This window comes from Delphinapterus leucas, chromosome 2 (assembly GCF_059928025.1).
Source record: "Delphinapterus leucas isolate spDelLeu-1000000601 "Yukka" chromosome 2, BTC_Dleu_Yukka2, whole genome shotgun sequence".
In the NCBI taxonomy this organism is placed as follows: domain Eukaryota; kingdom Metazoa; phylum Chordata; class Mammalia; order Artiodactyla; family Monodontidae; genus Delphinapterus; species Delphinapterus leucas.
The window spans coordinates 106,291,498-106,308,468 of NC_143130.1; the positions used below are offsets into that span (position 1 = coordinate 106,291,498).

General features: G+C 41.2%; 1 protein-coding gene and 1 pseudogene across 8 annotated transcripts in view; one reads left to right on the plus strand and one right to left on the minus strand.

Annotated features, from left to right (window-relative positions):
- Window positions 1–16,971, minus strand: part of LOC115803651 (sal-like protein 2) — a 900,219-nt gene that overhangs the window by 341,521 nt on the left and 541,727 nt on the right. For 6 of the 7 annotated variants that reach the window (XR_016391489.1, XR_016391490.1, XM_089905393.1 and 3 more), the window contains one exon: window positions 4,423–4,539. The exons of the other annotated variant lie outside the window; for it this stretch is intronic. The gene's annotated coding sequence lies outside the window, so the exon portion shown is untranslated. The remainder of the gene's footprint in view (window positions 1–4,422; window positions 4,540–16,971) is intronic. 7 annotated transcript variants of the gene reach the window in all.
- Window positions 7,220–15,813, plus strand: LOC149750241 (T cell receptor alpha variable 18-like; annotated as a pseudogene). The gene is made up of 3 exons (XR_016391827.1): window positions 7,220–7,241; window positions 14,270–14,444; window positions 14,577–15,813. The product of XR_016391827.1 is annotated as a T cell receptor alpha variable 18-like (transcript).

The following is a 16,971-nucleotide window of genomic DNA, read 5'->3' on the forward strand; positions in this document are numbered from 1 at the left end:
GTACAATGAGCAAGGAAGACAAATCCATATGCAAGCACATGTGTCTACTCCTGTGAGAACAAGTCTCAGTCATCTCCATCATGGAAGATGTCTAATGCAATCCACTCGTCATCAGGTGTCTGGGCAGTCTCTCTGGGGAATGACACCATATCAGGGGCTCAGCATTAGTCTCTGTGTTTGGCAGATTAGTCACTGAGCAACAGCATTAGCTAGGTCAAACTTGGTAAGGGGAAATCAATGTTTTTGACTTCACGCATATCTTCCATTCCTGCTAGCAAGGCCACTTTGCTCATGGGATCATTGACCAAGCATCGGGGTGGCTGGGGAAAGATGCTGACACCTCCATAGAGTGCATTGTTTTGTCCATTATTAAGAGCTTCCATTTCCCTTGGCCAGTATCCACATAGTGCATAATTCTCTTGACAGTCTGTGCCCATTCTGAGAGGGCCATCCAGATACCTCTTTCCTAGATTTCCTTGGCACTAATCTTCCGATCTTGTTCCTTCCAAGTCTCTTACCAGAAAAATCATTAGCAGCTGCCCAAGAATCACTGTAGATCAGTACCTCTGGCCATCCCTCAGTCTAGAGAACATGAATAACCAAAAGGTATCTCCTGATGATGTGGAGGGATTGTCCTTCGTCTTCATCCTTCAGTGGGCTATAGTGCTAGTTTTGTGTGGTACCAAAATAATGTGCAAATCCATATGAAAAATAGGCTTGATTTTCTTGTTCCTTAGTTAACTGATTATAAGGAACTCCCTAGAAGGTTATAGGCACGGTTAAGGGAGAGTATACAAAAAAGAAGAGTTTGTGTCAAAGGAATCTGAGGTGCTTACTCATTCAGCTTCCCTGGATCTTCTGGGGATGCCTGAGCCCAGTCTCTTATATATCATTTCCACTTGATGATAGATTGCTGCTGGGCATGATCAACAGTGCAGGTACGTAGTTGGACAACACTTGGTTCATGACGGAAATTCAGGCTGCATGGTCACTAAGTTAGTTTTTTCCTAAGTTAGATATTCAGACTTTGCCATGGTCAATTAGCAAGTCAGAAGCTGTTTCTTAAAAGGAGAGCCGATATTTAAAGAAAAGGGCATGTATTCCCCCCAGCCCCCAATACTAGTGGAGTATGCTGCCATCTTCCTGTTGGTGTTTCCCATGTCTCCATCCTATTTGCCATGGAAACTCCAAGCATCATTTTTGGATCTGCTGGATCATGAGACCAAAGTGATGAAGCAGATAGCACTGAGATGTTCCTTCCTCTGCAATGTTTTGGAATAGTTTAAGAAGGATCAGTGTTAACTCTTCCTGAAATGTTGGGTAGACTGACTCAATAGCTTTTTTTTTTTGCGGTACGCAGGCCTCTCACTGTTGTGGCCTCTCCGGTTGCGGAGCACTGGCTGCGGACGCACAGGCCCAGCGGCCATGGCTCACGGGCCTAGCCGCTCCGCAGCATGTGGGATCCTCCCAGACCGGGGCACGAACCCGTGTCTCCTGCATCGGCAGGTGGACTCTCAACCACTGCTCCACTAGGGAAGCCCTCAACGGCTTTTGACTCCAGTTATTTGACCCTATTGGAGATGCTGAGGCAAACCCAATATTAATTAACTTATTCCTTTTTTACTTAATTCAGCCAGAGTCAGTTTCTGTTACTCACCAATAAGAACCCTGGCTTATATACAATCTCATTCCAGCATTAGGCAAATTAGGAAAAAACAAAAAAAAAGAAAAGAAAGCTTATATATAAAATACCAGAAGTGATTGTAAGAAACCTAACAGTGCTCCTCAGAGGTATTCTGTAAATACCAGGCATCAGTATTCTTTCTTAATTGAGTTTTTACATGAATTAAGCTGCATCTGTTCTTACTCTAGGCTAGAACTGGAGTGTAATAAAGGCAGAGAATAGACTAGCTTTGTAATTTCTTCTGTATCAGCTCTAACACTTCACCTTCCACAGCCGGCTCTCTTAGCAGGATGATGTTGCTACCACAAGATGGCAGTACCCTCTCTCCTCAGACTTGCTTGGTTTGAAATCAACATGTTGGTATTGAAAGCGCAGGATTGAGCTTCCTCTGATTGGCTGGGTAAGAAGCCTGAGTCTCTCTCTGGGATCCAGAGAGACTAGATAAATATACCCAGAAAAAAGAACTAGACTGAGGAACCTGGCTTCATTTCAGGCTCTGGAGCTGAGTCTCCTGTGATCCCAATAAGGAGGAAGAATGGAGAAACTCCTGACCGTGTCTTTGGTGATTCTGTGGCTTCAACTGGCCAGTGAGTTGGGGCTCTTGGCGATGGGAAGAGGGTGACCAAAGTTCCGAGCCCACAAGACAGAGGCGCAAAATCTTCTTGTTAATTGGGAAATGTACCCCCAAATTATGGAAGGAAATGCAAACACTAGAGAGTGAAAATGCAGTGACTCACTCCTGGCCTCTGGCCTTGTGTTTCTGCCTAGGGGTGAATAGCCAGCAAGGAGAAGAGAATCTTCAGGCCCTGAGCATCCAGGAGGGTGAAAATGCCACCATGAACTGCAGTTATAAAACTGCTATAGACACCTTACATTGGTACAGACAGGATTCAAGGAGAGGCTTTGCCCACCTGATTTTAATACATTCAAAAGAGAGAGAGAAGCGTAGTGGAAGACTGCGAGTCACGTTTGACAACTCCATCAAAGGCAGTTCCCTGTCCATCACGGCTTCCCAGGCTGCAGACACTGCTACTTACCTCTGTGCTACGGATACACAGTGCTCACCAGGCAACTGCAGCCCCAGCGCAAACCCTGCCAGAGCTGCCTCTTAGAAGCCGCAACAGTGTGTAGAGTTGGTGGTTATGTCTTCCCACAAAGGAGAGTCTACAAACAGCTGGCAACAGGAAAGGGAGGCCTGTCAAATTCCTGATGTTTTTGGCAGCATGTTAGACTAGGGTAAAGGCCATGAGATTTAGAACGGGAAACTGAAATACCAGCTTCAGCTCTGCCCATCCTGGCTCTGTGTCCTTAAGCACACCATCGGTGTAGCAGCCTTCAGTTTCCTCACTTTAAACAAAGGATTTGGACTGATGAGCCTAAAGACCTTTCAAGCTCTAATTTTACCAGGTCACTTGTGGAGGATGAGGAAGGACTTGTCAGTATTAGAAGGTCTCATCTGTTATATGTACAGCCTCCTCAAGACTTAGGTGGGGCTTTGAGATGCATGAGAGGATTTTTGCATTTCTCTAATTCCAACAGTAGATTCATCAGACATTAGAGTTAAAAAGGATCTTAGGACTCTTTCAACCAAACTTTTCATTTTAAAGCTGAGCAGTGAAAACGTTGTATAATAATAGATACAAAGATCTGAATCTTTGGAGTAGTAGAGACAAAGATCTGAATCTGATTCTCCCATTTATTAGTTGTGTGATTTCCAAGCTTCAATTTCTCCATTAAGGAGATGGGAATTTATCAGAGAGTCATAATCTTTCCCCATACAAGTGAGAGATGTTCTCAGCTACCAGGTCCTAAAATGTTGTGTTTTGAAAGTGGATACTTCTATTATCACATATATAACAGTTTTCCATCCATTTTATTCTTGCTTCTGGTAAGAATAGTTTTTTTGATACATTTTTGATGCTACTGAAAATGTGTTTGTGGAGAAAGCGCATTTGTACTTATGTGATGCTTGGTGGAAAAGGTGGGGGAGGGCAGGCGAAAGGTTGGTAGGACTGTGAAAACCACATTCCAGAGCTTCAACCACCAACATCACCTATATCAGAATCACCTACAGCACCTTGAAGATCTGGGTTATTAGGCACTTACTCAATCAGACTCTGATGCACTGATGCATTGCATTTTTTATTTTTATTTTTTTTTGCGGTTCGCGGGCCTCTCACTTTTGTGGCCTCTCCCGTCGCGGAGCACAGGCTCCGGACACGCAGGCTCAGCGGCCATGGCTCACGGGCCCAGCCGCTCTGCGGCATGTGGGATCTTCCCAGACCGGGGAACGAACCCGTGTCCCCTGCATCGGCAGGCGGACTCTCAACCACTGTGCCACCAGGGAAGCCCGATGCATTGTATTTTTAATGAACATCTTCTATATCAGTTAGAGACTGGGTCAGCTTCAACTTACAAAAATTTCAAATACTAATCTTTTCAACAAGGTGGAGTTTACTTTCCTCTCACGTAAAGAAGCGCTGTCATATGTATCATATGCAGTCCAGGGCTGGTATACTACCGTCATCATGTTATAAAAAATCAAGGGGCTTCCTTCTAGCTCTCTGTCTCTTGTCCTTAAAGTGTCACTTTTGTTTATATACTTGGCAGAAACTGCTAGAGATCCATCCACTTTACACACATTCCAGGCAGAAAGAAAGAGAAGGTCAAGGGGCAAATGAGTACATGCTGGCCAAGTCAATCATTTCCAGAAAATCCACCCAACAGCTGCTACTTACATTTCACTGACCAGAGTGTTATTCCATGTCCCCACCTTTCTCCCGTCTGCAAAGGAGTCTGGGATGTCAGTATTTTTTCAGTCTCAGCATGTTGTCACTCACATCAAAACTGTGGTTCTATTAGTAAGAAATAGGAGAGAATGGACATTCTTTAGGCAAATAGCAATTTCTGCTATCCCCAGGGTATATTAAGACTCATATGGGGTGTTTTGCTTCATAGTTATTCATTTTTGAAATACTATATCCAGTCTATCTCCCAGTTCTGTTGACTTTGCTTCCGAAAGGTCTCCAGAAGATGTCACAAACCCCACACACTAATTCACCTCCACCATCCTAATTAAAAATCCATTTTAGTCCCTTGCTCCTCAGCATGTGACACACCCCATCATTCTTCAATGTAGTCCTCTGTACCACAGTGAGAATGATCTTGTCAGAGTGCAGATTTGAGCATGTCAGTCACCTGGATCCCCATTTGCTCTTAGAATAAAGAGAAACTTCTTTTAAAATTTTTATTTATTTTATTTTTGGCTGCATTGTGTCTTCGTTGTTGCACGCGGACTTTCTCTAGTTGTGGTAAGCCAGGGCTACTCTTCGTTGCGGTGCACAGGCTTCTCATTGTGGCGGCTTCTCTTGCCGTGGAGCACGGACTCTAGGTGCACAGGCTTCAGCAGTTGCAGCACGCAGGCCAGGCTCAGTAGTTGGGGTACACACGCCCTAGAGTGCATGGGCTTCAGCAGTCACAGTGTGTGGGCTCAGTAGTTGTGGCTCGTAGGCTCAAGAGCGCAGGCTCACTAGTTGTGGTGCACAGGCTTAGTTGCTCCACGGCATGTGGGATCTTCCTGGATCAGGGCTCAAACCCGTGTCCCCTGCATTGGCAGGAGGATTCTTAACCACTGTGCCACGAGGGAAGTCCCAAACCTTCTTAATATGACCTACAAAACCTTGCATAATTTAGGATCTTGTTACCTCTCCAACCTCATTTCACAATGTACTCCTAATCTCTCTCCCTCTCTGTCTCTCTCTCTCTTCAACAATACTGGTATTATTTAAGTTTCTTTTTTTTAAATTAATTAATTAATTTTGGGCTGCGTTGGGTTTTTGTTCCTGCGTGCGGGTTTTCTCTAGTTGTGGTGAGTGGGGGCTACTCGTTGTTGCAGTTCGCGGGCTTCTCATTGCAGTGGCTTCTCTTGTGGCAGAGCACGTGCTCTAGGCACGCGGGTTTCAGTAGCTGTGGCACGCAGGCTCAGTAGTTGTGGCACGTGGGCTCAGTAGTTGTGGCTCACGGGCTGTACAGTGCAGGCTCAGTAGTTGTGGTGCACAGGCTTAGTTGCTCCACGGCATGTGGGATCTTCCTTGACCAGGGCTTGAACCCATGTCCCCTGCATTGGCAGGCGGATTCTTAACCACTGTACCACCAGGGAAGTCCTTAAGTTTCTTAAAAGTACCTTTTTCCTACTCTATGACCCCTTCATAGCAACTGTAGGGGATTTCTTATTTATTTTCCTTTTCCTAAATTTTTTTCCTCCCTTCAAAAGAGTAAAAAAAACAGTAAATGCCTATTCATTCTTATACATCTGTCCAAGAGTCTGTAGCTGAAGGAAGCTCAGGTGGCATTTTTAGAATTATAGACCTTTGCATTTTCACATTTGCAGTTTCTCCTTTATTTCTTTGATGATTTGATTAAGACCTATTTTCACTACTACTTCTGTGAGTTCCTTAATTGTAGCGTCCACATCTGTGTGTCTCACCCTTGAAAACTCAGCATCAGTGTATCTTAGGCATTAGGATCATCTAATTTCCTTCTTCTTCTTTTCTATCCATTAATGTATTCTTTATTTTAAGTCTCCTCAAAAAGATATGATAATATTTATTAAAAAGAAGAAATCTTTGGAAGTTTATGGATACATTCTTCTGGCATAGCAGGGATTGGCAAAGCACAGCCCACAGGGCAGAGCAGCCTGCCACCTGTGTTTGTAAATAAAGTTTTATTGGAAAACAGGCATGTCCATTTATTTATGCATTGACCATGGATGCTTCGTGTTATAAGAGCACAGTTGAGTAGTCACGACAGAGACTATATGACTTCAAAACCTAAACTATTTGCTATTTGACCCTTCACAGAAAAACTGTTTGCCTACCTCTGGGGAGTAGGAATTACATGGGAATTTTTAGATTTGTAGTTTTTTGTTTGATAGCAACAAATTAAATAATAAAAGCATATTTCTAATCATCTGTATTGCTAACTTAGAAAACTCCCCTTAGTTTTGAGTCCTTTGTGTTCTTTATGTTATTTTTATCAAATGAAAGACAAATGGAATAACGGCACTTTACAAATAAAAGCATCTCAGTTCTTTAAATGGATAAAAGTGTTAAGAATATTGTTTAAACATTTAAAAAATTTTTACTGAAGTGTAGTTGATTTACAGTGTTGTGTTAGTTTCAGGTGTACAGCAAAGTGATTCAGTTATACATACGTATCTATTCTTTTTCAGATTCTTTTCCATTATAGGTTATTACAAGATATTGAGTATCGTTCCCTGTGCTATACAGGGATCTTGTAGGGCAATTTGTCTTGCGTAACACATGAGCCAAGATTTTCTTGACGATTCCACCAAAGGATCAAGAAACTAGAGGAATAGTTCTGTCAACTTTTATGTAACTCCAAACAAAACCTCCTGCTGCTTCTCAGCCAGCCATGCTGTTTGCTTTCTGCATACTGCATAATGGAGAATTTAACAGTTATCATAGTTTTATTGGTACTGGAGGATGTAGTCACTATCCTCACCTAACAGGGTGGATGTCTGGACGCCCACCTGAAGGTAAACACTGCCTTCTTCCCTAACATTCTGGAGTCCTGCACACTGGGTGTTGGACACCTGAGCATTGGGAGTTAAACAACAGGATAAACAGGCCAAAGAAATGGAGAGGGAGATAAAAGAACAAAAATAAATCTAAATAGAGGAAATAAAGTATTCAAGCAGGTTTTATTCCCCTGGTGATAACTGCATCAGCTCTCTACTTCCAGTCTGAGCCCTCATTCCACATGGCTGGGTCCAGGCTAGTGGAAGTACAGGCAGGGCATACGATTTGTTTTACTTACCTGCTCCTCACTCAACTGAAAGCAATTTGAGATAGGAATCGTGTCTGGTTTTGGTTTACACATTGTAGACAACTCTGTAAATTTCCAGAATCAATGCTTGAGCCTAGGGATTCCTGAACACGCAGAACAATATAAGAGTACCTAGGTGGTCTGCTGAGCCAGAGAGTCTTGCCAGCAGGATAACTCTACTCAAGACCCTAATTTTAGTAAGAGCTAAAAAAATAGATCATTTTACCTGGTGAGAAAATCTATGTAGGTGAATATGTATCATTTGAAGAAGACGATTCCTGTGTTCAACTGACTTAGTCATAGCCATTGTTACTAGATTGACAGCACTGCCCTGAGAGCCTGTGTAAGGCAACATCACATGTGTCTGCAGAAACAAAGTCCCCATGCCTTAAAATGGTTGATGTGAGCAAGTAACAATGTTTTGACTTCTTGCTATAAATACAGTCATACTTTGCATAAAGTAAACCCAATCCTAGGGAAAGAATAAGCTATGAAATGACCCTGTCAAATCTTCTGCTGTGTTCACTTCACTAGCACAATAATTGCACAAGAAACTAGACAAACAAGCTGACCGACATTGAGCAAACAGTTCTTTACATTGAGATTCCTGAATCCCTAATAATACAACTAAACAGGAGACAGGTAAACACCACACACGTGCCTCTGGAATGAAGAGAGTCTGGCTAATACTATGAAGTATCTAAACTCAACTTTCTTAAAAAATTACTTACTTGAATTGAAACAAGAATGTGACAAGAAGTGAAAAGAAGGTGTTTCAAAACAACTAAATGAAGTGGAGATAGGCAACCTTCCAGAAAAAGAATTCAGAATAATGATAGTGATCCAGGACCCTAGATAAAGAATGGTGGCAAAGACTGAGCAGATGCAAGCAATGTTTAACAAAGACCTAGAAGAATTAAAGAATAAACACCGAGAAGAATTCAAGAACAAGCAAACAGAGTTGAAAAATACAATAACTGAAATGAAAAATACACTAGAAGGAATCGATAGCAGAATAACTGAGGCAGAAGAATGGATAAGTGACTTGGAAGACAGAATGGTGGAATTCACTGCCATGGAACAGAAAAACAAAAGAAGAATGAAAAGAAATAAAGACAGCCTAAGAGACCTCTGGGACAACATTAAACTCACCAACATTCGCATTATAGTGGTCCCAGAAGGAGAAGAGAGAGAGAAAGGAGCCAAGAAAATATTTGAAGAGAACATAGTCGAAAACTTCCCTAACATGGGAAAGGAAATAGCCACTCAAGTCCAGGAAGCACAGAGAGTCCCAGGCACGATAAACCCAAGGAGAAACACACTGAGACACATAGTAATCAAAGAGACAAAAATTAAAGACAAAGGAAAATTATGAAAAGCACACAAGGGAAAAACAACAAATATCATACAAGAGAACTCCTGTAAGGTTAACAGCTGACTTCTCAGCAGAAACTCTATAAGCCAGAAGGGAGTGGCACAATATACTCCAAGTAATGAAAGGGAAGAACCTACAACTAGGATTACTCTATCCAGCAAAGATCTCATTCAGATTTGATGGAGAAATCAAGAGTTTTACAGACAAGCAAAAGCTAAGAGAACTCAGCACCACCAATCCAGCTCTAAAACAAATGCTAAAGGAACTTCTCCAAGTGGGAAACAAAGAGAAGAAAACCCTACAAAAACAAACCCACAACAATTAAGAAAATGGTAATAGGAACATACATATCCATAATTACCTTAAATGTGAATGGATTAAATGCCCCAACCAAAAGACACAGGCTCGCTGAATGGATACAAAAACAAGACCCATACATATGCTGTCTACAAGAGACCCACTTCAGACCTAGAGATACATACAGACTGACAGTGAGGGGATGAAAAAAGATATTCCATGCAAATGGAAATCAAAAGAAAGTTGGAGTAGCAATACTCATATCAGATAAATAGACTTCAGAATAAAGAATATTATAAGAGACAAGAAAAGACACTACATAACGATCAAGGGATCAATCCAAGAAGAAGATATAACAATTATAAATATATATGCACCCGAAATAGGAGCACCTCAATACATAAGGCAAATGCTAACAGCTATAAAAGAGGAAATCGACAGTAACACAATAATAGTGGGGGACTGTAACACCTCACTTACAGCAATAGACAGATCATCCAGACAGAAAACTAAGAAGGAAACACAAGCTTTAAATGACACAATAGACCAGGTCGATTTAATTGATATTTACAGGACATTCCATCCAAAAACAGCAGATTACACTTTCTCCTCAAGTGCACACGGAACATTCTCCAGGACAGACCACATCTTGGGTCACAAATCAAGCCTCAGTAAATTTAAGAAAATTAAAATTATATCAAGCATCTTTTCCGACCACAACGCTATGAGATGAGAAATAAATTACAGGGAATAAAACGTAAAAAACACAAACACATGGAGGTTAAACAATATGTTACTAAATAAGCAAGAGATCACTGCAGAAATCAAAGAAGAAATGAAAAAATACCTAGAAACAAATGACAATGAAAACACAATGATCCAAAACCTATGGGATGAAGCAAACACAGTTCTAAGAGGGAAGTTTATAGCAATACAATCCTACCTCAAGAAACAAGAAACACCTCAAATAAGCAGTCTAACCTTACACCTAAAGGAACTAGAGAAAGAACAAACAAAACCCAACGTTGGTAGAAGGAAAGAAATCATAAAGATCAGAGAGGAAATAAATGAAAGAGAAACAAAGAAAAAAGTAGCAAAGATCAATAAAACTAAAAGCTGGATCTTTGAGAAGATAAACAAAATTGATAAACATTTAGCCAGACTCATCAAGAAAAAGAGCGAGAGGACTCAAATCAATAAAATTAGAAATGAAAAAGGAGAAGTTACAATGGACACCCCAGAAATACAAGGCATCATAAGAGACAGAAATACAAGGCATCATAAGAAATACAAGGCATCATAAGACTCAACCAGGAAGAAACAGAAAATATAAACAGACCAATCACAAATAATGAAATTGAAACTGTGATTAAAAATCTTCCAAGAAACAAAAGTCCAGGACCAGATGGCTTCAGAGGTGAATTCTATCAAACATTTAGAGAAGAGCTAACACCCATCCTTCTCAAACTCTTCCAAAAAATTGCAGAGGAAGGAACACTCCAAAACTCATTCTACAAGGCCACCATCACGCTGATACCAAAACCAGACAGAGATACTACAAAAATGAAAATTACAGACCAATATCACTGATGAATATAGATGCAAAAATCATCAACAAAATACTAGCAAACAGAATCCAACAATACATTAAAAGGATCATACACCGTGATCAAGTGGGATTTATCCCAGGGATGCAAGTATTCTTCAATATACACAAATCAATCAGTGTGATACACCATATCAATAAATTGAAGAATAAAAACCATATGATCATCTCAATAGATGCAGAAAAAGCTTTTGACAAAATTCAACACTAATTTATGATAAAAACTCTCCAGAAAGTGGGTACAGAGGGAAAATACCTCAACATCATAAAGGCCATATACGACAAACCCACAGCAAACATCACTCTCAATGGTGGAAAACTGAAAGCATTTCCTCTACGATCAGGAACAAAACAAGGATATCCACTCTGGCCACTTTTATTCAACATAGTTTTGGAAGTCCTAGCCACTGAGATCAGAGAAGAAAAAGAAATAAAAGGAATCCAAATTGGAAAAGAAGAAGTAAATCTGTCACTGTTTGCAGATGACATGCTACTATACATAGATAATCTTAAAGATGTCACCAGAAAACTACTGGAGCTCATCAGTGAATTTGGTTTAGTTGCAGGATACAAAATTATTGCATAGAAATGTCTTGCATTCCTACACATTAACAGCACAAGATCAGAAAGAGATATTAAGGAAACAATCCCATTTAACATCACATCAAAAAGAATAAAACACTTAGGAACAAACCTACCTAAGGAGACAAAAGACCTGTACTCAGAAAACTATAAGATACTGATGAAAAAATCAATGATGACACAAACAGATGGAGATATATGCCATGTTCTTGGATTGGAAAAATCAATATTGTGAAAATGACTATACTACCCAAAGCTTGATAGGAATTGCACCGAATCTACACATTCAGTGCAATCCCTATCGAACTACCAATGGCATTTTTCACAGAACTAGAACAAAAACGTTCACAATTTGTATAGAAACACAGAAGACCCTGAATAGCCAAAGCAATCTTGAGAAAGAAAAATGGTGCTGGAGGAATCAGGCTCCCTTACTTCAGACTATAGTACAAAGCTACAGTAATCAAGACAGTATGGTAGTGGCACAAAAGCAGAAATATAGATCAATGGAACAGGATAGAAAGCCCAGAGATAAACCCATGCATCTATGGTCAACTAAGCTATGACAAAGGAGGCAAGGCTATACATTGGAGAACAGACAGTCTCGTCAATAAGTGGTGCTGGGAAAACTGGACAGCTACATGTAAAAGAATGAAATTAGAACACTCCCTAACACCATACACAAAAATGAACTCAAAATGGATTAAAGACCCAAATGTTAAGACCACACAATATAAAACTCTTAGAGGAAAACATAGGAAGAACACTCTTTGACATAAACAACAGCAAGATCTTTTTTGACTCACCTCCTAGAGTAATGGAAATAAAAACAAAAATAAACAAATGGAACCTAATGAAACTTAAAAGCTTTTACACAGCAAAGGAAACTATAAACAAGATGAAAAGACAACCCTCAGAATGGGAGAAAATATTTGCAAACGAATCAACGGACAAAGGATTAGTTTAAAAAATATATAAACAGCTCATGTAGCTCAATATTAAAAAAACAAGCAACCCAATCCAAAAATGGGCAGAAGACCTAAATAGTCATTTCTAAAAAGAAGACATGCAGATGGCCAAGAAGCACATGAAAGGCTGCTCAACATCACTAATTATTAGAGAAATGCAAATCAAAACTACAATGAGGTATCACCTCACACTGGTTAGAATGGGCATTATCAGAAAATCTACAACAACAAATTCTGGACAGGGTGTGGAGAAAACGGAACCCTCTTGCACTGTTGGTGGGAATGTAAATTGATACAGCCACCATGGAGAACAGTATGGAGGTTCCTTAAAAACTAAAAGTAGAACTACCATACGACCCAGCAATCTCACTGCTGGGCATATACCCAAAGAAAACCAAAATTCAAAAATACACATGTACCCCAATGTTCATTGCAATACTGTTTACAAAAGCCAGGTCATGGAAGCAACCTAAATGCCCATTGACAGACGAATGGATAAAGAAGATGTGGCACATATATACAATGGAATATTACTCAGCCATAAAGAGGAACGAAATTGGGTCATTTGTAGAGACGTGTATGGACCTAGAGACTGTCATACAGAGTGAAGTAAGTCAGAAAGAGAAACACAAATATCATATATTAAAGCATATATGTGGGATCTAGAAAAATGGTACAGATGAACCGGCTTCCAAGGCAGGAATAGAGACACGATGTAGAGAACAAATATATGGACACCAAGGGGGCAAAGCGGGGTGGGAGAGGGTGGTGTTTGGAGGAATTGGGAGATTGAGACTGACATATATATACTAATATGTATAAAATAGATACCTAATAAGAACCTGCTGTATAAAAAATAAAATAAAAGGTGTTTCAAGAACCAAGACACCTAAGTAAGGTCACCTATCCCTCATAAGGCTAAAGGTGTAAGGCTGCTGTTATCTAAGTATGGTTCATGGGCCCAAAGGAGGCCCCTTCAGGGTGGTTCACCAAACTCGATGAGTTTTCTCTCTTGTTGCAGATTAGTACTCTGCACAGGATTCACAGTGACCCCCTGTCATTATCTCTCTCTCTCTCTCTCTGTTTGTACACGTCCCTCCTCTCTGGTACAGTGGTCCACAAATTCTAGGTGCTTTAAGATCCCCAATCTCCTATTCAGTCTCAATCTCACCGTGAGACAGCTGGGCTATTTTTGGTAAATCGCTCCTGCACTGGTGCCGAGAAGCTGCCTCCATGAAGTAAGCTGGGCAATGTTCGGGCGCACCTCATCTGTTTTCCTTATCTCTGTGCTACCTGTAGTCCAATGTCCAAAAGTTGTTTCATATAGTTTGTCCAGTTTTCCAGTTGGAAGGAAGGTCAACTCTACCTTTATCAGTGAAGAAGTTACAGTAATTTGTTTTTATTGTATTTTACAAATATGTCATTTCATGATGGATAGGATAAAAACCTTTTCAACCAACCATACATTACTTGAGACCTTCCTTAGGTAATCTTTCCTCTGTGGCATGCTGAATGAGTCTTGGGGATGAATAGTAATTCAGGCAAAGGATTTGGGGAGATTAGGGAGCACTTTCTAGGCAGATGAATCCCTCTCTTACCCATGGGAGTCATGGAGACATATGCAAGGAAGAGACCTCTGACTATTCCAGTTAAAAATCCTGCCTGGGATTATTTGGGTAGCTAGAGATACTTGTACCATGCAGAAAATGATGGAAGCAACAACTGAGTATTTCCCTAAGCATGCTCGTGTTTAGAGCTCTCTTCTGACTCCTGTCCCATTCTCCTTTGCTTATGCCACAAGCAGATATAGCTGTGGTGCAATGTTCAGCATGCCCACCAGAGGGCGGGGTTTCCTACAAATGTGGTTCCTCTTCTTATTCAGGTGCTGGTTTGACTTGTTTACTTTGTAGCCACAAGACATTACTGTTGCTGTGCAGAAAGGGGCTCTCAGTTTCTAAGTGAGGAGTTTCTATAATATTCAGCTGCAAACTAGCCCCATTAGATTTGGTGTATCCTAGGGAGCAAAGACCGTTGCCAACATGTTTTCTGCCACTCATTCTGTTCTTGTGATCTTCTTAATATTCAGTAAGTAACATTTTATCTTAAATGTTCATCATTTTTAATTTTCCTATAATTATGGGTAACTTTTAGTTTTCTTCTCTGGCTGAAAACTCTCCTTCTCTCCATTTATAACATAAAAAAGTGATTCTCTTGTAGGAGGGACCAATGGAGACTCAGTGAACCAGACAGAAGGCCCAGTGACTGTCTCAGAGGGGGCGCCTACGACCCTGCACTGCACTTACCAGACCTCTGGTTCAAATCCCTATCTTTTCTGGTACGTCCAGTATCTCAACAAAGCTCCGCAACTCCTCCTGAAGGGCTCGAAAGCAAGCCAGAGGGCAGAGCATCAAGGTTTTCAGGCCACTCTTGTTACGAGTGACAGCTCCTTCCACCTGCAGAAACCCTCAATGCAAGCATCAGACTCGGCTGTGTACTACTGTGCTCTGAGTGACACGGTGAGAGGGGCTGCAGGGGGAGCTGAACACAAACCCAAGGGGAGCAGGAGGGCGAAGTGAGCAGCCTTGGGAGGAAGAGGTATATTCTCTCCTTGGGCAGTGTTGTGTTTATTTAGAGCTTTTCAGGAAAATAAATCAAGGTCAGATCTAATTCCTAGAAACCCAGGAGGTTGGGACTTGTTCTTCAGGGAGAATAGGGTGGATGTCAGTCTTAAAGAAGACCCAAGCTCTGATCCCCAGAAGTGTCCCTGTTCAGCCAGAAAGACTCCTCCCTTCTCTAGACTGACTTTCAAAAACATCTATTTTCTCTTAATGTAAGATGGACGTTAGATGTCACGATATTAATATATCCATTTAGGGAAGAGAAAAGGAATAGATGACTAAAAGCTGCATCAGCTGAATCACAATCATAGATCAGCACAGGGATGCCAAGCAAATCATACACAAATTTTCACGCGGCTGAGACGTAAGGCTGTTGAGGCGCTGCTCTCAGTGAAACGAGCCAGAGCTGCTGCAGCAGTGGGATGAAAAGGCATTTGTGATTTTTGAATGGCTACATTTTTGATATAAGGAACTAGGAATGCATGGTCTGGTGATTTTGCATTCATTTTGACTATAGGATGGGATACTTGAAAGCAAGGTGTTTCTAACACAGACTGACTATTGATTGGCATTAGACACATACAGCTGGACAAATTTTGTCCACCAGGAAACTTGCTGTGATAGCATTAAGCAGACAAGGAATTTTATCCAATGTAAATTTCCCCAGGAACCAATGCCTTGGAGTGAAGGAAGAAAAGTTATGATGACTGAGGGTAAATAGTTTGACCTTCCTGTCTGGAAGAAGAATCTGTGAGCTTATTTCACTGTAGAGTTTGGCTGCAGGCCAAAAAAAAAAACCCATACAAAAATATGGATGACTATTTGTTCTCAGAAGTCACCATAATCATAACAAATTGTATTAGTTATAAAACTTTTGTCTATCCTAGATGCATTAGCTGAATATGGCCAATGGCTGCAGCACTGATATAATTATTGGCAACTTAATCACAATAAAGTCTAAATAGGCAGGTTAGATTCACCAACCATGTCAACAAGCCATGATGTGCCATAGGCAAACTGATAGCAGCAAGTTACATTTTCTGTTCTGGTGCAGAAGCATCTCACACTTCAGTACCTGTGCACGTGCCCTGTCAGGCACAGGGCAGGCATTTAGACCTGAATTTGAGACAGAACACAGCACATTTCACTCAGAGGAAGAGCTTCCAACATGGGGTTCCCTGGCCTGCTGAGAGTTTTCATAGCCTCCGTCCGCCTTGGTAAGGCTGGGAAGGATGGCCACAAACAGACTCAGCTCCACTCAGCTCCCATGTTTGGGGGTAGGGCAGGTTATTATTGTCTGCTGGTGTGTAGGAGAGTTGAGTAACGGGTCCAGGAATTTGAAGTCTTAGTCCTATGTTTGTCCCTTGCAGCCCTTGGGGTTCCACCAGGAAAATCAGCCAAATTCTTTCTGTCTGTCTCTCTGCCTGTCTCTTTCCATATATATTATATACATAAATTTTTTTCTTCTCCCCAGGATCCATCACAGCCCAGAAAGTAACTCAAGACCAGCCAGGGGCTTCCCTGGTGGTGCAGTGGTTGAGAATCTGCCTGCTAATACATGGGACATGGGTTCGAGCCCTGGTCTGGGAGGATCCCACAGGCCGCGGAGCAACTAGGCCCGTGAGCCACAACTACTGAGCCTGTGCATCTGGAGCCTGTGCTCCGCAACAAGAGAGGCCGCGATAGTGAGAGGCCCGCACACCGCGATGAAGAGTGGTGCCTGCTTGCCACAACTAGAGAAAGCCCTCGCACAGAAACTAAGACCCAACACAGCAAAAATAAATTAATTAATTGCTAAACTCCTACCCCCAACTTCTTCTTAAAAACAAAAAAAAAAAACAATTGAAAAAAAAAAGACCAGCCAGAAATTTCTATGCTGGAGAAGGAGGATGTAACCTTGGATTGTGTATATGAAGCTAGTAGTTACAGTTATTATTTATTCTGGTACAAACAAACACCAAGTGGGGAAATGATTTTCCTTATTCATCAGGAGT